General features: G+C 48.8%; 1 long non-coding RNA gene across 1 annotated transcript; it reads left to right on the forward strand.

The window, feature by feature from the left end:
- The first annotated feature begins 2,147 nt into the window (after window positions 1-2,147).
- On the forward strand, window positions 2,148-8,799 carry LOC147103265 (uncharacterized). Its single transcript, XR_015072932.1, has 5 exons — window positions 2,148-2,273; window positions 2,357-2,383; window positions 2,802-2,849; window positions 7,361-7,465; window positions 8,257-8,799. It is a non-coding gene; the product is annotated as an uncharacterized LOC147103265 (long non-coding RNA).
- Window positions 8,800-22,191: the final 13,392 nt, after the last annotated feature.

The raw sequence follows: 22,191 nt of genomic DNA on the forward strand, positions 1-22,191 counted from the left end.
CTTCTCTTTCCCCCCCGGGCCGCACCCCTTCTCTTTCCCCCCCGGGCCGCACCCCTTCTCTTTCCCCCCCCGGGCCGCACCCCTTCTCTTTCCCCCCCGGGCCGCACCCCTTCTCTTTCCCCCCCGGGCCGCACCCCTTCTCTTTCCCCCCCGGCCGCACCCCTTCTCTTCCCCCCCCCCCCCCCCGGCCGCCTCCCGCCCCCTTCCTCCACCCCCCGGCCGTCCCCCTTCTTCCCCGCTCGTCTCTCCCCGCTCGCCCCCTTCTCTCCGCCCCCCCCCCCGTTCTCTCCGCCCCCCCCCGGGCCCCTTCTCTCTCCGCCCCCCTGGCTCCTCCCCCTCCCCCCCGGCTGCCCCCCTCTCTTTCCCGCCCCTCCCCAGCCCCCTCTCTTTCCACCTCCTGGTCTATAATTGCTCTCTCCTTGCTCTGCGCCTCCCCCCTTTCATTCCCAGTGCCACACTCTTCTGTGCATTCAGTAACTCAACTATTCCGTCACCATATGGAAGGCTTCCTTTTTCCCCTCTAATCAGCTTCACACTTTTTTTAACTAACTTTGTATTTATAAAATATTTTACTATTTCCATTAATGTGACCTGCCAGTTTTCATGCTTCTTCTTGAGCCATTACATTTTTTCCCACTAGTAGTACTAACCGAAGACTTGTTATGCCCTTATTGTAAATCTCATTCTAATTTCAATCTCTCCTCTCAAGCAGCTCTAGTTTTCACTACCCCACCTTTTACTTGTGAGCATATCTGTAGTTTGTGTCCTAATTGTCTCCTGTGTTGGCAATTTCCATTGTTTTTTATTTGTCAACTTTGCTTCTCTGGCCTGGTTCCCTTTTTATCTAATTGGAATTGTTTCCCTGATCAGTCTGTTATCTTTGATCGCTCTTTTCAATTTTTATAAAAAAGAAAGACTTGCATTTATATAGTGCCTTTCACAACCACCGGACGTCCCAAAGTGCTTAACAGCCAATGAAGTACTTTTGAAGTGTTGCCAAAGTTGTAATGTAGGAAACGTGGCAGCCAATTTGTGCACAGCAAGCTCCCACAAACAGCAATGTGATGATGACCAGATAATCTGCTTTAATGATGTTGATTGAGGGATAAATATTGGCCAGGACACTGGGGGAACTCCTGCTCCTCTTCGAAATAGTGCCATGGGATCTTTTACGTCCACCTGAGGGCAGACGGGGCTTTGGTTTAACGTCTTATCCGAAAGACGGCACCTCTGACAGTGCAGCACTCCCTCAGCACTGCACTGGAGTGTCAGCCTAGATTTTTGTGCTCGAGTCTCTGGAGTGGGACTTGAACCCACAGCCTTCTGACTCCGAGGTGAGGGTGCTACCCACTGAGCCACCGCTGACACTTTATTTATATTTAATCTGATTATGTTCTGGTTGATGTTTCCTAGATGTTCCCCCCCACTCTGACAATACCTATTTGCCCCACTTCATTTCCTAGAACTATCAATCCTCCACCTCTTTTGCCGTTGGTGTAAAACACACTAATGCAGAAAGCAACCCTGGACACATGGCAGAACCCCCTTCACTGCTGCTCACATGACTTACCCCAGTCTATCTTTGGATAATTCAAGTCAGCCATTATGGCCCAGCTCCATTTTTCTCCAATTAGTTTGTGTGTCTGTCTATCTCCTTAATGTTTATGAACTGTAAAATTTATTTTGGATGTTAAACTCATTATCTCAATAACCCAAATGATGTATTGGTTTTCTGATGTAAATTTGTTTGGGTTTTTATAATGCTCATCAGGTGTTGCAGATTTGGAAATATCTAAGTGATGTCAGCATGTACCATAATACTGTACCATTTAGCACATCAGTAAATTTACAATTTCACCCTCTTTTTCTTGGATCTATTGCACCATCTCTTGTATCATCCCTTTGTTCTAGTGCTGTAATGGAATCTTTGATCATGCCAGCCCTCATCTATTTCCTACTCTGTCCTTCCTGACTATTCTGTAATCAGGAGGTGGAGCAGATAGATCCTCAAAACTATAACTCAACTTAAAGTTTCAAATTTAGAATTAAACTTTTATGAATTTGTACTACAGTCCATTGTGGATTTAGTAAAATGTTTGCATTTAGAGATGAATTGGATTTTCAACAGCCAGCTGGCATGGTTTGTAGACATGAGATCTATCTACGGTAAGTTATGTTTTCAAGTTATGGCTGTAAGAATTACTTTTAAACCTTGCAGTAAAACACTAACACTCCTCTCTTTATTGTTCTAGACTGAGACTCCAAAACCTGAAGTAAGTATCTTGTATATTACAGGCTTTACAGTTATCCATTAAACACTGACTTGCCCATTTCTAAACTGTCTTTTGTTTTGCAGGGTCTGAGGAAATCACTCCGAAACAAGGTAGATATTGGAGTACTCGAGTCCAGTCAGCTGGCTTTTAAGTTTGCATGTGTATAGCAACGTTCCTTTTAATCTGCAGGTCCTGCACAGCCCATTAATGGGGCTGCGTGGGCAAAAATAAAATTAGAGGGAACATTAGTGTATAGTCACACACTTGTGACAGTGCAGTGAAGCTCTCTCAAAGGCTGTCGTGTGTGTGTCAAGTTCACTGGGGGGCTTCTATCTGCTCCCGGGGGCATTGAGGGAAATCAGCCAATAATATGAATGGCCTTAAAAAGACTAGAAAGGGTCTGAGGTTCTGTCAGATGTAGAATTGTTTGGCATACTGTATTGGTTAATTTATGACTTGTACCTACTTGTTTTAATCAATTATTGGTTGAAGGATGTTTCTCACTGTCTTTCTCGCTCTGATTCACAGCAACGTCTTGCCCAACCTGCAGCTCCGACCAAGAAGGCACCAGCCAAGGTAAGCCTTTCACCGCATCCTGGAAACCTGTCACTAAATACTCAATTTCAGATAACACTGCTCTGTTAACTTCAGTCAGATAACCAGATATTGATGATAGATGCAGTTCAGAATGGTCTCCAATTTGATCCTGGTCTGTGTTGAGTTAGCTGATCTCCGTTGGGGATCTATAATTGCCTTCAGCACTCCTGGAGGGAGGGGAGAAATCTGTCCGGGTTCCCGATCCTGATTGTGATCTAGTGAATCCCATTGAAGGTTGAATGAGGTTAGGATCAGGCTTCACTGTCATGTTGGCAAAGCTGCATTTTTATAGCCCTCCCTAGTTGCTCTGAAGGGGTGGCAAGCCTAAATATTGTCCTGGTGGTGAGTCCAGTGACAAGTTGCTCTATCCACTGGACTGTGTCCATCGGGTGCATGCTTGTTATTCCATTACATTCTGAGTAGCCTTATAGATGAAGAGGCTTTGACGGGTTAGAACTTGTTGCAGAGTGCCCAGCCTCTGCCCTACTCTTATAGACAGAGTGAATATGGCTGGTCTGGTTAAGCATCTGGGCAGTGGTGACCCCCAGAATGTATTGCAGTGGAGGACTCTGGAGGGTGGTGTTGTTGAAGGTCTGGGGTGAGGTAGTTGGCTGTTTTCTTACTGAAGATCATTTCCTGCCACACACATGGTGTGAATATTACCTGCCAGCCCAATCCTAGATATTGCCCATGGGCTGCCTTATCAGGGAGCTGAATATTGTGTAATCGTCCGCAAACTGCTTCACTCCTTACCTTTATGATGGAGGGCAGGTCGTCGGGCCAAGGCTGCTTCCCTGGAGATCTGCAGTGTTGTCCTGGGACTGCGATGATTGGCTTCTGTCAACCACAACCATTTTCCTTTGTATCCGGTACGACTCCAGACAATGGAGGTTTTACCCGTGACTCTATTGGCCTCAGTTTTGTTGGGGCCCCTTGGTGTCTCCTTGCCTTAATGTTGAGGGCAATTACTGTCACCTCTCCTCTGGCATTCAGCTCGTGTCCATGTCCATGTGATGAGATATGGAGACAAAATGATTCAGGCAGAACCCAAACTGAGCATCGGTGAGAAGGTGTTGCTTGATGGCACTTCTGATGACTCCTTCCATCACTTACTGGGTGTTAATTTGATCTGCTTATTGTAAATGAGCCATAGCTGGGTAGTGTCATAGCTGCACTGGAATAGCCTGGCTCTGGGAGTGGCTAGCTCTGGTGCATTGATCTTCAGTACTATAGCCAGGATGATGTTGGGACCCACAGCCATCACTATGCTGTTTCCTAATGGAGCACAGGAAGGGCAGGAGACCATTCAACCCTTTGAGCCTGTTCCGCCATTCAGTTAGATCATGGCTGATATGTATCTTAATTCCATTTACCCGCCTTTGTTCTGCAACCCTTAATCATAGAATAGTACAGCACAGAAGGAGGCCATTCGGCCCATCAAGTCTGCGCCAGCTCTTTCGAAGAGCAATCCAGTTAGTCCTACACCCCCGCACTTTCACCATACCCCTGCAATTTTTTCCTCCTTCACGTATTTACCAATTCCCTTTTGAAGGCAACTATTGAATCTGTAACCACCACCCTATCGGGCATTGCATTCCAAATCCTGACCACTCGTTGCATAAAGATTTTTCTCATGTCACCTCTGGTTCTTTTGCCAGTCACCTTAAATCTGTGCCCTATGATTATCGATCCTTCAGCCATTGGAAACCGTTTCTCTTTGTTTACTCTATATAAACCCTTCATGATTTTAAACACCTCGATCAAATCTCCTCCTAGCCATCTCTGCTCTAAGCTCCCAGCTTCTCTAGTCTCTCCATGTAACTGTATTCCCTCATCCCTGGAACCATTCTAGTAAATCTTCTCCAAACCCTTCACATCCTTCCTAAAGTGTGGTGCCCAGAATTGGACACAATACTCCAGCTGGGGCCGAACTAGTGTTTTATAAAGGTTTAACATAACTTCCTGGCTTTTGTACACTCTGCCTCTATTTATAAAACCCAGGATCCCATATGCTTTGTTAACCTGTCCTGCCACCTTCAAAGATTTGTGCACAAGCACCCCCAGGTCTCTCTGTTCATGCACACCCTTTAAAATTGTACCATTTAGCCTGTATTGTCGTCTCATTCTTCCTACCAAATTGTACCACCTCACACTTTTCTGCATTGAATTTCATCTGGCCATGATCTTCCACTCCTTGGATACGGGGCTGGTACCAGAGGATTGCAAATGTTACACCCTTGTTCAAAAAAGGGTGCAAGGATAAACCCAGCAGCCACAGGCTGGTCAGTTTAACCTCTGTAGTGGGGAAGCTTTTAGAAATGATAATCAGGGACAAAATTAACAGTCACTTGGACAAGTGTGGATTAATTAATGAAAGCCAGCACACATTTTTTAAAGGCAAATCATGTTTAACTAACTTGATCGTGTTTTTTGATGAGATAACAGAGAAGGTTAATGAGGGCAATGCGATTGACGTGCTGTACATGGACTTCCAAAAAGCGTTTGATGAAGTGCCACATAATAGGCTTGCCAGCAAAGTTGAAGCCCATGGAATAAAAGGGACAGTGGCAGCATGGATACGAAATTGGCTAAGTGGTGGGAAATAGAGTAGTGGTGAACAGTTGTTTTTCGAACTGGAGGAAGGTACGCGGTGTTCCCCAGGGGTCGGTTTTGGGACCACTGCTTTTATTTGACGTATATTAATGACTTGGACTTGGGTGTACAAGGCGCAATTTCAAAATTTGCAGATGCCACAAAACTTGGAAGTATCGTGAACAGTGAGGAGGATAGTGATAGACTTCAAGAGGACATAGATAGGCTGGTGGAATGGGCAGACGTGTGGTAGATGAAATTTAACGCAGAAAAGTGTGAAGTGATATATTTTGGTAGGAAGAACGAGGAGGGCAATATAAACTAAAGGGTCCAATTCTAAAGGGGGTGGATGAACAGAGACCTGGGGGGTGTATGTGCACAAGTCATTGAAGGTGGCAGGGCAGGTTGAGAAAGCGGTTAAAAAAAGCATACAGGATCCTGGGCTTCATAAATAGAGGTAGAGTACAAATGCAAGGGTTATGATGAACCTTTATAAAACATTGGTTCAATTTCAACTGGGGTATTTTGTCCAATTCTGGGCACCGTACTTTAGGAAAGATGTGAAGGCCTTAGAGAGGGTGCAGAAAAGATTTACAAGCATGGTTCCAGGGATGAGGGACTTCAGTTATGTGGATAGATTGGAGAAGCTGGGGTTGTTCTCCTTGGAGCAGAGACGGTTGAGAGGAGATTTGATAGAGGTTCAAAAATCACAAGGGGTCTAGACAAGAGTTGATAGAGAGAAACTGTTCCCATTGGCGGAAGGATTGAGAACCAGAGAACACAGATTTAAGGTGATTGGCAAAAGAACCAAAGGCAACGTGAGGGAAAAAAATTTTACGCTGCAAGTGGTTAGGATCTGGAATGCACTGCTTGAGAGGGTGGTGGAGGCAGATTCAGTTGTGGCTTTCAGAAGGGAATTAGATACGTACCAGAAGGAGAAAAAAATTGCAGGGCTATGGGGAAAGGGTGGGGGAGTGGGACTAGCTGGAGTGCTCGTGCAGAGAGTTGGCACGGGCTCGACGGGCCTCCATCTGTGCTGTAACCATTCTATGATGTGTCCGCCCATTCCACCAGCCTGTCTATGTCCTCTTGAAGTCTATTACTATCTTCCTCACTGTTTACCACACTTCCAAGTTTTGTGTCATCTGCAAATTTTGAAATTGTGCCCTGTACCCCCAAGTCCAAGCCATGAATGTATATCAAACCGCAGTGGCCCTGGTACTGAACCCTGGGGAACACCACTGTATACCTCCCTCCAGTCTGGAAAAACAGCCATTCACCACAACTGTTTCCTCTCCCATAGCCACTTTTATCCCATGGTCTTCAATTTCACTAACCAGCCTAATGTGTGGTACTTTATCAAACACCTTTTGAAAGTCCGTACCCTTACCCAACAAAAATCTATCAATCTCAGTTTTGGCATTTTCAATTGACACTTTTCCCCCCACCCCTCCCCCCAGCCTCAGCAGCGTTTTGAGGGAGAGTTCCAGATTTCCGCTACCCTTTTTGTGAAGAAGTGCTTCCTGACATCACCCCTGAACGGCGTAGCTCTAATTTTAAGGTTACACCCCCTTATTCTGGACTCCCCCACCAGAGGAACTAGTTTCTCTGTATCTACCCTATCAAATCCTTTAATCATCCCCCTGAGCCCAGCCGAGGGGTCTGAACAACCTGAGGAAAGGGCTTTGGAAAAACAACGTCACAGAAAATAGAGCAATTTTATGGAATACTTGAACCTGAACTAGAGAGTTCTGGTGTGAATTAGAAAGCAAGCAATCCTGAAGTCCCCTGGCTGCAGTCTCTGTACCTTAATCCCCACCCCAGTCTTTAAACCGTTTAATGTCTGTTGGGTCGAATGCCATTCTCTATTTTTGTACAGCAATGTTTTTCTCTCGCAGAAAGCTGCTGTGAAAGCCAAGAAGCCGAAGGTCACCAAAGGCAAAGCGAGTGATTCGAGCCAGGAGCCCAGCACTGCCCCAGCCCAAAATGGGGAAAATAAAGAGGTAAAACCCTGCAGCCCCCGTGCACTATGTCTCGGTCAACGGCGCCACGTATGGGATCCTGGAGCTGAGTGGCTGAAGCATGTCTGAGCCGAGCCCTTGCCTGGATCTTAATTTCTAATTTGTCAGATTGGTTGCTTTTAGGCTCTTGTCTAACTTCAGCTGTATCGACCAGTTTCCTTGCCCGTGCCGCTGTCGGCGGGTGGGGGTTCGCCCGTGCCGCCGTCGGCAGGTGGGGGTTTGCCACAAGAACCCATCTGGACATCAGTGACCGTCTCCGGTTAACTAACTGTCGCATGAAAAGTCAGTCTTGTTGAGTTCTTTCAAGTTTCTTCAATGAGCAGCTGTGCTATACGGAGCAGAATGCCCTGGGTTTGATTCCTGATCTCTGCTGGCTCAGGTGCTCTCCACAAAGGTGATGGTGGGGATTCTACACTCTACCTCTGTCCCTGGATTTGGAAGCGGTGAACCAGCCAGCTCCTGGTTGTGATTTGGTTGAGTCCTATTGGAGAGTGTGTGTGTGGACACATGTTAAGGACAGGATTGAGCTGGGTGGTGTTAATGCCACTTGCTGTATGTGGGCACGGTTTCAGGGCATCCAGTACCCTTGTACTGCAGCATGATCTGAGAGCTGTGGCTGGGAGCTTGGTCTGGGGATCGACCTTCATCCTGCACTGGTATCACCCCACACCACCTCCTTACCAGCCAGGTCATCAAGGGACCCTGCAGTTACTGAATACATTCTGTAATAAGCAGTTGGGAACGAATCTAAATGGTTTCCTTTTTCTTTGCAGGCATGAGCTATGAAGTTGCTGATGGGCGACAGCCAGCCTCGTCCGAGTCTAGCGAGTTCCTCAATCTCCTGCAACTTGTACAGTTGGAAAGGAATATTTTTATCAATTTTTATAAATGCAACATTTTTTTAGTTTGAGTGGGCAGATGTTGCGGATGCTTACAGTGTGTTTTTATTTTCTGGAGACTTTGTATACTGACATGATACATGTTGAAAATGCTTGAGATTAAACTCCTTTTATGCACCTTCCCCATACCCCCTAATTTTGACCATTTTCTACCTGTGTTGTCGGGCGAAGCATGTTTTTAATGTCGGTAGCGGTTAGTGGCATTTCCTGCTCTCCACATGGAATCATCAGTCTTGCTTGGCAATTTGACAATGAAAAATGTAACTTTTTAAATTACTGTTTTAAAGTGAAAATATTCTTTGGAATTTGTTTTGGCTCAAATAGATTTTTTGGAATTCAATCATTTTGCTGAGTATCCTGTGGAATTTTAAATTTGCTACCTAAATAAAGTTGGATACTGTCCTGCTTGGGAATGGAGTTGTGTGTCTGTCTCCACACCTGAAGGTGCTTGGTCACAAATGGTATCAAATTGAAAGAAAAGGCATGCAATAGTGCGAAGATTAGTGGCAGGCCAGAGGATTAGGAAATTTTTAGAAACCAGCAAAGGATGACTAAAAGAATAATAAAGGAGAAGATAGATTGAGAGTAAACTAGCAAAAAATATAAACAGACAGTAAGAGCTTCCATAGGTATATAAAAAGTGTGTATATTTTATTTATATACATACATATATTACAGTATGCAGACGCCGCTTGCATCTGCGCTCATTCGGAGGTCGAACTCCAAACCATTGTCAACACCGAAGCGTACGAGAGCGCAGGCCTTACACTAAACATCCGTGAGACAAAGGTCCTCTACCAACCTGCCCCCGCCGCACAGTACTGCCCCCTGATTATCAAAATCCACGACAAGGCCTTGGACAACATGGACCACTTTCCATACCTTGGGCGCCTACTGTCAACAAGGGCAGACGTCGATGACTAAGTCCAACACCGCCTTCAGTGTGCCAGTCCAGCCTTTGGTCGGCTGAGGAAGAGAGTGTTTGAGGACCAGGACCTCAAACCCAGCACTAAGCTCATGGTCTACAGAGCAGCAGTGATACCTGCCCTGCTGTATGCCTCAGAGACATGGACCATGTACAGCAGGCACCTCCAAGCACTGGAAAGCTACCACCAACGCTACCTCTGCAAGATCCTGCAAATCCATTGGCAGGATAGGCGCACCAACGTCTGTGTTGCTCAGGCCAACATCCCCAGCATTGAAGCTTTGACCGCGCTCAATCAGCTCCGATGGACGGGTTACATTGTCCGCATGCCCGATACGACACTCCCAAAACAAGCGCTCTACTCTGAGCTCCGGCACAGCGAGAGCCTGAGGTGGGCAGAGGAAACGCTTCAAGGATACCCTCAAAGCCTCCTTGAAAAGGTGTAACATCCGCACCGACACCTGGGAATCCCTGGCCCAAGACCGCACATAGTGGAGGAGAAGCATCCAGGAAGGCGCCAAACACCTCGAGTCTCTTCGCCCGCAGCCAAGTGCAAACAGCAGAAGGAGCGCACGTCAACCCAGGCACCCCACCCACCCGCCCCTTCAACCACCATCTGCCCCACCTGTGACAGAGACTGTAGGTCCCGCATTGGACTCGTCAGTCACCTGCGAACTCATTTTTAATGTGGAAGCAAGTCATCCTTGGTTCTGAGGGACTGCCTAAAAAGATATAAAAAGGAAGAAAGTAGCTAAAGTAAACGTAGGTCCCTTAAGAGGATGAGACTAGGGAATTAATAATAGGAAACAGAAATGGCAGAGACTTTGAACAAATATTTTGTATCACTTCACGGTAGAAGACATTAAAAGCATCCCAATAATAATTGATAAGGGGCTATAGGGAGGGAGGAACTTAAAACTATCACTGGAGAAAAAGTACTAGGCAAACTAATGGGACTAAAGGCTGACAAGTCCCTGGACCTGATGGCCTGCATCCTAGCGTCTTAAAAGACGTGGCTGCAGAGATAGTGGATGTATTGGTTGTAATCTACCAAAATTCCCTGGATTCTGGAGAGGTCCCAGCGGATTGGAAAACCACAAATTTAACGCCCCTATTCAAGAGAGGAGGGAGACAGAAAGCAGGAAACTAGGCCAGTTAGCCTAACATCTGTCATTGGGAAAATGTTGGTATCCATTGTTAAGAATGTAATAGCAGGACATTTAGAAAATCATAATACAATCAAGCAGAGTCAACATGGTTTTATGAAAGGGAAATTGTGTTTGACAAATTTACTAGAGTTCTTTTGAGGATGTAACGAGCAGGGTGGATAAAGGGGAACCAGTAGATGTAATGTATTTGGATTTCCAGAAGTCATTCGATAAGGTGCCACATAAAAGGTTAATGCATAAGATAAGAGCTCAAGGTGTTGGGGGTAATATATTAGCATGGATAGAGGATTGGCTAACTAACAGAAAGTCAGGATAAATGGGTCATTTTCAGGTTGGCGAACTGTAACTAGTGGGGTGCCACAGGGATCAGTGCTGGGGCCTCAGCTATTTACAATCTATATTAATGACTTGGATGAAGGGACCGAGTATACTGTAGCCAAATTTGCTGCTGATACAAAGATAGGTAGGGAAGCAAGTTGTGAGGAGGACACAGTGCAAAGAACATAAGAAATAGGAGCAGGAGTAGGCCAATCGGCCCCTCGAGCCTGCTCTACCATTCAATAAGATCATGGCTGATCTGATCCTAACCTCAAATCTACTTTCACTCTCCATCCCACCTGAACCCATGTGATCTCCCGGGAGAGGCTAAAAACCAGATAAAAAACCCAATGGCCAATTAGGGAGAAAAAATCTGGGAAATTCCTCTCCGACCCATCTAGGCGATCGAAACTCTTCCAGGAGATCACTCTGTCCCTATATTTTCTACAGTACTTACCTTCTGTAAAGGCGATCTCCACCCCAGCCAGGAACAGGAATAAAACCATCTCCTGAAATCTAACAGAATTAGAACACAAGAAGTAGGAGCAGAACCAGGCTACACGGCCCCTGGGCCTGCTCCACTACCCACAGGGCCATGACCATTCCGAACCTAGACTCATGTCCAATTTCCTGCCCGCTCCCCGTAACCCTTAATTCCCTTTACTTCTAGGAAACTATCTATTTCTGTTTTAAATTTATTTAATGTAGCTTCCACAGCTTTCTGGGGCAGCAAATTCCACAAACCTACCACCCTCTGAGTGAAGAAGTTTCTCCTCATCTCAGTTTTGAAAGAGCAGCCCCTTATTTTAAGATTATGCCCCCTAGTTCTAGTTTCACCCATCATTGGGAACTTCCTCACCGCATCCACCCGATCAAGCCCCTTCACAATCTTATATGTTTCAATAAGATCGCCTCTCATTCTTCTGAACTCCAATGAGTAGAGTCCCAAAGGGATATAGATAGGTTAAGTGAGTGGGCAAAAATTTGGCAGATGGGGTATAATGTGGGAAAATGTGAGGTTATCCACTTTGGTAGGAAGAATAAAAAAGCAAATTATTATTTAAATGGAGAGAGACTACAAAATGATGTGGTACAGAGTGATCTGGGGGTCCTCTTGCATGAAACACAAAGTTAGCATGCAGGTACAGCAAGTAATTAGGAAGGCAAATGGAATGTTGTCCCATATTGCATAGGGATGGAGTATAAAAGTAGGGAAGTCTTGCTGCAACTGTACAGGGTACTGGTGAGGCCACATCTGCAGTAGTGTGTGCAGTGTTAGTCTCATTTAAGGAGGGATGTACTTGCTTTGGAGGGTTCAGTAGGTTGATTCCCGAGATAAAGGGGTTGTCTTATGAAGAAAGGTTGAGCCTATACTCATTGGAGTTTAGAAGAATGAGAGGTGATCTTATTGAAACATACAAGATTCTGAGCAGGCTTGACGGTAGATTAAGGGGGGATGTTGCCCCTCGTGGGGGAATCTAGAACGAGGGGGCATAGTTTCAGAATAAGGGGTTGCCCATTTAAAACTGAGATGAAGAGGAATTTCTTCTCTGAGGGTCGTGCATCTTTGGAACTCTCTATCTTGAGCTGTGGAGGCGGAGTCATTGAATATGTTCAAGGTGGAGACAGACAGATATTTGAGCTACAGGGGAGTCTAGGGTTAGGGGGAGCAGGCGGGAAAGTGCAGTTGAAGCCATGATCTTATTGAATGGCAGAGCAGGCTCGAGGGGCCGAAGGCCTACTCTTATTTCTTATGTCACAGTTCCACTAACATTAGCTATTCTTGGTGCCTCAGTCTAGACAGTCTCTGTAGGATGTTCAACGGGAGAAAGGTCAAAAGGTGAGGGTAATCTAATCTCTCGCGTGCAATCCACCGTCATGTTTTTATGTCCTTGGTGTCCTAGAATAAATTTTAAGTATCATTTTTTGTTTCTCTCTTCCATCCCCCTCCTGTAGAGTTTAGTGTTCCTGCAGCCAACCCAACCAACAACTACTTGCATGTATATAGCGCCTTTAACGTAGTAAAACATCCCAAAGCGTGGCGAGGGAGTCCCACAGTCACAAGCTGCAGGGTGAGGGAAGTGTCGTACTGACCTCTATCCTGCTGATTCCACCCACCTCACAGGTCACTCCTTGGCCAAATCCTTTATGTACTCCCAGTGCTGGGAGTGCGATCTGATGAAACCCCTCCTGATTTAGGCACTGCCCGTTCCCAGTAAAACACCAGATGGCGCCAGAACTTTATTTTTAAAGATCTGTTCAGCTGTGTGACAGAAAAATAATCAGTAACATTAGCCAATCGTTCAGCCAGTGGAAATGCCCGCTTGGTCAATTGGTATCTGCAGAGAGAATCGAGTTACGTTTCGTGTGTAATCCTTGATCAGAACTGAAACATGAACTTCATTTAAACAGGAAAACAAAGGGAAATGCATAGAAATTGCAACACAATAAGAACATAAGAATTAGGAGCAGGAGTAGGCCATGTGGCCCCTCGAGCCTGCTCCGCCATTCAATAAGATCATGGCTGATCTTCTACCTCAACTCCACTTTCCTGCTCTATCCCCATATCCCTTGGTTCCTCTAGAGTCCAAAAATCCATCTATATCAGCCTTGAATATACTCAATGACTGACCATCCACAGCTCTTTGGTGCAGAGAATTCCTGAGTGAAGAAATTCTTCCTCATCTCAGTCTTCAAAAGGCCGACCCCTTATCCTGAGACTATGACCCCTAGATCTAGACTCTCCAGCCAGGAGAAACAATCTCAGTATCTATCCTGCTCAGAATCTTATACGTTTCAATGAGATCACCTCTCATTCATTGGGCCTCTACTCTGGAGTTCCAATCTGCTCAATTTTTCCTCATAGAACAACCCTCAACCCAGGAATCAATCTAGTGAACCTTTGTTGCACCGCCTCCAAGGCAAGTATATCCTACCTTAGATAAGGAGACCAAAACTGTGCACAGTATTCCAGGTGTCGTCTCGCCAAGGCCCTGTACAATTGTAGCAAGACTTCCTTGTACTTCAACCCTATTGCAATAAATGCCAATGTGCCATTTGCCTTCCTCATTGCTTGCTCATGCCAACTCTGTGTTTCTTATACTAGGACACCTAAATCTCTCAACACCAACATTTAATACCATTTTAAAAAAATCTGCATTTCTTTTCCTACCAAAGTAAATAACCACATTTCCCCATATTATACGCCATCTGCCACCTTCGTGTCCACTCACTTAACTTGTCTCTATCCTTTGCAGGCTCTTTGCGCCCTCTTCACAGCTTACTTTCCCACCTAGCTTTGTATCGTCAGCAAACTTGGATACATTGCACTCGGTCCCTTCATCTAAGTCATTAATATAGAATGTAAATAGTTGAGGCCCGAGCACTGATCCTTGCAGCACCCCACTAGTTACAGCCTGCCAATCTGAAAATAACCTGTTTATCCCCACTCTGTTTTCTGTCCGTTCACCAATCCTCTATCCATGCTAATACATTACCCCCAACCCCATGTGTCCTTATCTTGCGTAACAACCTTTTATGTGGCACCTTATCATAGAAACATAGAAGATAGGAGCAGGAGTAGGCCATTTGGCCCCTCAAGCCTGCTCCGCCATTCAATGAGATCATGGCTGATCATCCAAATTCAGTACCCTGTCCCTGCCTTCTCCCCATATCCCTTGATCCCTTTAGCTTTAAGAAATATATCTAACTCCTTCTTGAATATATTTAATGAATTGGCCATCACTGCCTTCTGTGGTAGAGAATTCCACAGATTCACCACTCTCTGGGTGAAGAAATTCCTCCTCATCTCTGTCCTAAATGGCTTACCCCTTATCCTTAGACTGTGACCCCTGGTTCTGGACTCCCCGGCCATCGGGAACATCCTTCCTGCATCTAGTCTGTCTAGTCCTGTTAGAATTTTATAAGTTTCAATGAGATCCCCTCTCATTCTTCTAAACTCCAGTGAGTATAAGCCCAATCGACCCAATCTCTCCTCATACGTCATTCCTGCCATCCCAGCTATCAGTCTGGTGAATCTTCGCTGCACTCCCTCCATGGCAAGAACATCCTTCCTCAGATAAAGCAACCAAAACTGCACACAATACTCAAGGTGTGGTCTCACCAAGGCCCTGTACAACTGCAGCAAGACATCCTTGTTCCTGTACGCGAACCCTCTCGCTACGAAGGCCAACATACCATTTGCCTTCCTAACCGCCTGCTGCACCTGCATGCTTACCTTCAGTGACTGGTGCACAAGGACACCCAGGTCTTGTTGCACTTCCCCTTCTCCCAATCTATTGCTGTTCAGATAATAATCTGCCTTCCTGTTTTTGCCACTAAAGTGGATAACCTCGCATTTATCCACATTATACTGCATCTGCCATGCTTCTGCCCAATCACAAAACCTATCCAAATCATACTGGAGTTTCTCTGCATCCTCCTCACAGCACACACGCCCACCCAGCTTTGTGTCGTCTGCAAACTTGGAGATATTACATCTAGTTCCCTTGTCTAGATCATTAATATATATTGTGAATAGCTGGGGTCCTAGGACCGATCCCTGCGGTACCCCACTTGTCACTGCCCGCCACTCGGAAAAAGACCCGTTTATTCCAACTCTTTGCTTCCTGTCTGCCAACCAGTTCTCTATCCAAGTCAGTACCTTGCCCCCAATCCCATGTGCCTTAACTTTACACGCTAACCTCTTATGCGGGACCTTATCGAATGCCTTTTGGAAATCCCGATATACTACATCCACTGATTCCCCTTTATCAATAGAATGTCCCCCATCCCCTCCTGCTGTGGATTTACTGTACACCCCTGTCTCCCTCCGATGGTCAGTTACGACTTATTCTCCTCCTTGCTCCAACTCTGGTAATGCTTGACCCCCCTGCTCCCTATGATTTGGATTACTGCCAGTCCACAGCTCCTTCTGAGCCTGGATTACTGTTATTGGGTGAGGGGAAGAGCATAACATTTTATGATGAAATTGTAACTCCAGAATTGGAATCACAGCATATTTTGAGTGTTTGGGAGCGAACAGGAAAAAATCGTCAAAATGTTTTACATAAAAAACAACTCTCCTTCAAACTTCACCAGGGAGTGAAATGGTTTGCTTGATCTGTTTCCTTTTGAGATTGGAATTCAACCCTGTGGCTGAGCGCTGAAGCCAAGCAGCAGATCCAGCCAGTCCAGGCATTGGAAGTACTGCAGCAGTCTGGGCAGACACCAATCTGAAAGGAACATTTGTTTTTACTTTTAAAAAAACGCAGCATTGATTGTAGACGAGGCCCCAGTGCCATGAGAACCCCCCCCCCCCCCCCTCCCGCCAAATTGACAGAACCGGGAGCATAGTTTGTGAAGCTTCACCAATTCTCTTATGAGGAATCGGTATGACTCGGTTACTGAGCTGTTTGCTATTCAGTGATAACATGTATTTATATAGCGCCTTTAATGTAATAAAATGTCCCAAGGAGCGTCTTAAAGGAGGATAGAGAGGTTTCGGGAGGAAATTCCAGAGCTTAGGGACTTAGCAGCTGAAGGCACGGCCACCAATGGTTGAGCGATTAAAATCAGGGATGCTCAAGAGGCCAGAATTAGAAGAGCGCAGATATCTCAAGAGTGTTGTGGGGCAGGAGGTGATTATGAAGATAGGGAGGGGCGAGGCCATGGAGGGATTTGAAAACTAGGATGAGAATTTCAGGAGTAAAGTGCGATCAGTCCCTGTTTCTGTGATAGATATAGATTATCACCCGCTGACATTGGCCCAGTGGGTAAACAGACGTCAGGGTAATGCTCATCCAGACGAACCACAAGCTGCTTGGGTCTGTCTCCAGTCTGCTGGGTTGGGACTGGGGCGGCCATAATCTCATTAAATGGCGGAGCAGGCTCGAGGGGCCGAATGGCCTATTCCTGCTCCTATCTTCTATGTTTCTATGTTTCACACCTGGTGGGTTGGGTCTGGGACTGGGGGCGGGTTTAGAGCCGCTCCTGGTGGGTTGGGTCTGGGACTGGGGGCGGGTTCAGAGCCGCTCCTGCTGGGTTGGGTCTGGGGGCGAGTTTAGAGCCGCTCCTGGTGGGTTGGGTCTGGGACTGGGGGCGGGTTTAGAGCCGCTCCTGGTGGGTTGGGTCTGGGACTGGGGGCGGGTTTAGAGCCGCTCCTGGTGGGTTGGGTCTGGGACTGGGGGTGGGTTTAGAGCCGCTCCTGGTGGGTTGGGTCTGAGACTGGGGGCGGGTTTAGAGCCGCTCCTGGTGGGTTGGGACTGGGGGCGGGTTTAGAGCCGCTCCTGGTGGGTTGGGTCTGGGACTGGGGGCGGGTTTAGAGCCGCTCCTGGTGGTTGGGTCTGGGACTGGGGGCGGGTTTAGAGCCGCTCCTGGTGGTTGGGTCTGGGACTGGGGGCGGGTTTAGAGCCGCTCCTGGTGGGTTGGGTCTGGGGGCGGGTTTAGAGCCGCTCCTGGTGGTTGGGACTGGGGGCGGGTTTAGAGCCGCTCCTGGTGGGTTGGGTCTGGGGGCGGGTTTAGAGCCGCTCCTGCTGGGTTGGGTCTGGGACTGGGGGCGAGTTTAGAGCCGCTCCTGGTGGGTTGGGTCTGGGACTGGGGGCGGGTTTAGAGCCGCTCCTGGTGGGTTGGGTCTGGGACTGGGGGCGGGTTTAGAGCCGCTCCTGGTGGGTTGGGTCTGGGACTGGGGGTGGGTTTAGAGCCGCTCCTGGTGGGTTGGGTCTGAGACTGGGGGCGGGTTTAGAGCCGCTCCTGGTGGGTTGGGACTGGGGGCGGGTTTAGAGCCGCTCCTGGTGGGTTGGGTCTGGGACTGGGGGCGGGTTTAGAGCCGCTCCTGGTGGTTGGGCCTGGGACTGGGGGCGGGTTTAGAGCCGCTCCTGGTGGTTGGGTCTGGGACTGGGGGCGGGTTTAGAGCCGCTCCTGGTGGGTTGGGTCTGGGGGCGGGTTTAGAGCCGCTGCTGGTGGTTGGGTCTGGGACTGGGGGCGGGTTTAGAGCCGCTCCTGGTGGGTTGGGTCTGGGACTGGGGGCGGGTTTAGAGCCGCTCCTGGTGGGTTGGGTCTGGGACTGGGGGCGGGTTTAGAGCCGCTCCTGGTGGGTTGGGTCTGGGACTGGGGGCGGGTTTAGAGCCGCTCCTGGTGGTTGGGTCTGGGACTGGGGGCGGGTTTAGAGCCGCTCCTGGTGGGTTGGGTCTGAGACTGGGGGCGGGTTTAGAGCCGCTCCTGGTGGGTTGGGTCTGGGACTGGGGGCGGGTTTAGAGCCGCTCCTGGTGGGTTGGGTCTGAGACTGGGGGCGGGTTTAGAGCCGCTCCTGGTGGGTTGGGTCTGGGACTGGGGGCGGGTTTAGAGCCGCTCCTGGTGGTTGGGTCTGGGACTGGGGGCGGGTTTAGAGCCGCTCCTGGTGGGTTGGGTCTGGGACTGGGGGCGGGTTTAGAGCCGCTCCTGGTGGGTTGGGTCTGGGACTGGGGGCGGGTTTAGAGCCGCTCCTGGTGGGTTGGGTCTGAGACTGGGGGCGGGTTTAGAGCCGCTCCTGGTGGGTTGGGTCTGGGACTGGGGGCGGGTTTAGAGCCGCTCCTGGTGGGTTGGGTCTGGGACTGGGGGCGGGTTTAGAGCCGCTCCTGGTGGTTGGGTCTGGGACTGGGGGCGGGTTTAGAGCCGCTCCTGGTGGGTTGGGTCTGGGACTGGGGGCGGGTTTAGAGCCGCTCCTGGTGGTTGGGTCTGGGACTGGGGGCGGGTTTAGAGCCGCTCCTGGTGGGTTGGGTCTGGGACTGGGGGCGGGTTTAGAGCCGCTCCTGGTGGTTGGGTCTGGGACTGGGGGCGGGTTTAGAGCCGCTCCTGGTGGTTGGGTCTGGGACTGGGGGCGGGTTTAGAGCCGCTCCTGGTGGTTGGGTCTGGGACTGGGGGCGGGTTTAGAGCCGCTCCTGCTGGGTTGGGTCTGGGACTGGGGGCGGGTTTAGAGCCGCTCCTGGTGGTTGGGTCTGGGACTGGAGGCGGGTTTAGAGCCGCTCCTGCTGGGTTGGGTCTGGGACTGGGGGCGGGTTTAGAGCCGCTCCTGGTGGTTGGGTCTGGGACTGGAGGCGGGTTTAGAGCCGCTCCTGCTGGGTTGGGTCTGGGACTGGGGGCGGGTTTAGAGCCGCTCCTGGTGGTTGGGTCTGGGACTGGGGGCGGGTTTAGAGCCGCTCCTGGTGGGTTGGGTCTGGGACTGGGGGCGGGTTTAGAGCCGCTCCTGGTGGTTGGGTCTGGGACTGGAGGCGGGTTTAGAGCCGCTCCTGCTGGGTTGGGTCTGGGACTGGGGGCGGGTTTAGAGCCGCTCCTGCTGGGTTGGGTCTGGGACTGGGGGCGGGTTTAGAGCCGCTCCTGGTGGTTGGGTCTGGGACTGGAGGCGGGTTTAGAGCCGCTCCTGGTGGTTGGGTCTGGGACTGGGGGCGGGTTTAGAGCCGCTCCTGGTGGTTGGGTCTGGGACTGGAGGCGGGTTTAGAGCCGCTCCTGCTGGGTTGGGTCTGGGACTGGGGGCGGGTTTAGAGCCGCTCCTGGTGGTTGGGTCTGGGACTGGAGGCGGGTTTAGAGCCGCTCCTGGTGGTTGGGTCTGGGACTGGGGGCGGGTTTAGAGCCGCTCCTGGTGGTTGGGTCTGGGACTGGGGGCGGGTTTAGAGCCGCTCCTGGTGGTTGGGTCTGGGACTGGAGGCGGGTTTAGAGCCGCTCCTGGTGGGTTGGGTCTGGGACTGGGGGCGGGTTTAGAGCCGCTCCTGCTGGGTTGGGTCTGGGACTGGGGCGGGTTTAGAGCCGCTCCTGGTGGTTGGGTCTGGGACTGGAGGCGGGTTTAGAGCCGCTCCTGGTGGTTGGGTCTGGGACTGGGGGCGGGTTTAGAGCCGCTCCTGGTGGTTGGGTCTGGGACTGGAGGCGGGTTTAGAGCCGCTCCTGGTGGTTGGGTGTGGGACTGGACATGGTTTAGAGCCGTTCTGGGACTTTGCCTTCAGATGCCAGTCTCCGCCTCGCTGTGATACATTCCTGTCCCGGCAGCGCCTGTGCCGCTGTTCCCAGTCCGGCTGTTTGTCCATTTACCGCCTCGTGCTGTGAGCCGCTCAGTAAGTTTCTGCATTTATTTTGCTGGTGTTTTGTGAAGTTTTGCGGGCCGTGTTACTGCGGGACGTTGAAGCAGCTCCGCGGGGCCGTACTCCTCCCACGAAGAGACACAAATCCCAGCTGGGAAATCGGAATTCTGACTGACAGGGAAATGAGAACATTTCTAAAGAGCAACTTGGAACTAAAACTTTGGGAACTGACATTCAGCCTGTAATAAACACTCTGCAATACACAGTCTCACCTGCGTAATATACACTCTGTCCTGTGTAATATGCACTCGGTAATACACACAGTACAATATGCACTCTGTAATATGCATCTGACCTGCAAAATATACGCAATGTTATATGCATTCTGTAATATACAGAGTGGTTAGATCAATATTTTGGGGGACAAGCGCGTGAAAAGAAATATCCCCCAAATGTTCAGATTCTTAAGAGACAGAGCTTGTGTGTAAACACAGTGGGAAGATCTTGCATTTATATATCGCCTAATCGCAGCCTTAGGGTGTCCCAAACTGCTTCGCAACCAATGAATTGCTGAACTAAATGTCTCTACCAGTGGGGAGAGCAGTAGCCCATTATCAGTCCTTGCTCCAGCCCGTCCCCAGTTCCTGCAGCCCTATCCTCAGTGTGGTTGGAGAGGGGTTAAGATGTTTTCTCTGCTACTTTTAGTTCCATGTCTGGATTAAGGGGCTCCAGATGCAGTGGGGCGGGAGGATCATGTCCGATTAACAGTCGATAATTAAGCTCCGGATTAAGGGCCCAGACAGCGAGGGGAGAATTAAAACCGTGATTAACAGTTTCACAAACCCAGCACTGGAACTGCAGCTTGCGATGCTCATGCTCGTAAAGCAACAACAACAACTTACATTTTATGTAGCGCATTTAATGTAGAACAACGTCCTAAGACGCTTAATTAGAGTAATAATCAAAGAAATTGATTAGGCAGAGACAACATGGTTTTATGAAAGGGAAATTGTGTTTGACAAATTTATTAGAGCTTTTTGAGAATGTAACTAGCAGGGTAGATAAAGGGGAATCAGTGGATGTGGTGTATTTGGATTTCATAGAAACATAGAAGATAGGAGCAGGTGTAGGCCATTCGGCCTGTCGAGCCTGCTCTGCCATTCAGTGAGATCATGGCTGATCATCCAAACTCAGTACCCTGTCCCTGCTTTCTCCCCATATCCCTTGATCCCTTTAGCTTTAAGAAATATATCTAACTCCTTCTTGAATATATTTAATGAATTGGCCTCAACTGCCTTCTGAGGTAGAGAATTCCACAGGTTCACCACTCTCTGGGTGAAGAAATTCCTCCTCATCTCTGTCCTAAATGGCTTACCCCTTATCCTTAGACTGTGACCCCTGGTTCTGGACTCCCCGACCATCGGGAACATTCTTCCTGCATCTAGTCTGTCCGGTCCTGTTAGAATTTTATAAGTTTCAATGAGATCCCCTCTCATTCTTCTAAACTCCAGCGAGTATAAGCCCAATCTCTCCTCATACGTCATTCCTGCCACCCCAGGTATCAGTCTGGTGAATCTTCGCTGCACTCCCTCCATGGCAAGAACATCCTTCCTCAGATAAGGCGACCAAAACTGTGCACAATACTCAAGGTGTGGTCTCACCAACACCCTGCACAACTGCAGCAAGACATCCTTGTTCCTGTACTCGAACCCTCTCGCTACGAAGGCCAACATACCATTTGCCTTCTTAACCGCCTGCTGCACCTGCATACTTACCTTCAGCGACTGGTGCACAAGGACACCCAGGTCTTGTTGCACTTCCCCTTCTCCCAATCTATTGCTGTTCAGATAATAATCTGCCTTCCTGTTTTTGCCACCAAAGTGGATAACCTCGCATTTATCCACATTGGGCAGATGCATGGCAGATGCAGTATAATCACCCAACCTGTACAAATCATACTGGAGTTTCTCGGCATCCTCCTCACAGCACACACGCCCACCCAGCTTTGTGTCGTCTGCAAACTTGGAGATATTACATCTAGTTCCCTCGTCTAGATCATTAATATATATTGTGAATAGCTGGGGTCCTAGGACCGATTCCTGCGGTACCTCACTAGTCACTGCCTGCCACTCAGAAAAAGACCCATTTATTCCAACTCTTTGTTTCCTGTCTGCCAACCAGTTCTCTATCCAAGTCAGTACCTTGCCCCCAATCCCATGTGCCTTAACTTTACACGCTAATCTCTTATGCAGGACCTTATCGTAAGCCTTCTGAAAGTCCAAATATACCACATCCACTGGTTCTCCCTTATCTATTCTACCAATTACATCCTCAAAAAATTCCAGTAGAT

Source organism: Somniosus microcephalus, chromosome 20, assembly GCF_052327205.1.
Source record: "Somniosus microcephalus isolate GS21.2 chromosome 20, FLI_Smic_1.0, whole genome shotgun sequence".
NCBI lineage: Eukaryota > Metazoa > Chordata > Chondrichthyes > Squaliformes > Somniosidae > Somniosus > Somniosus microcephalus.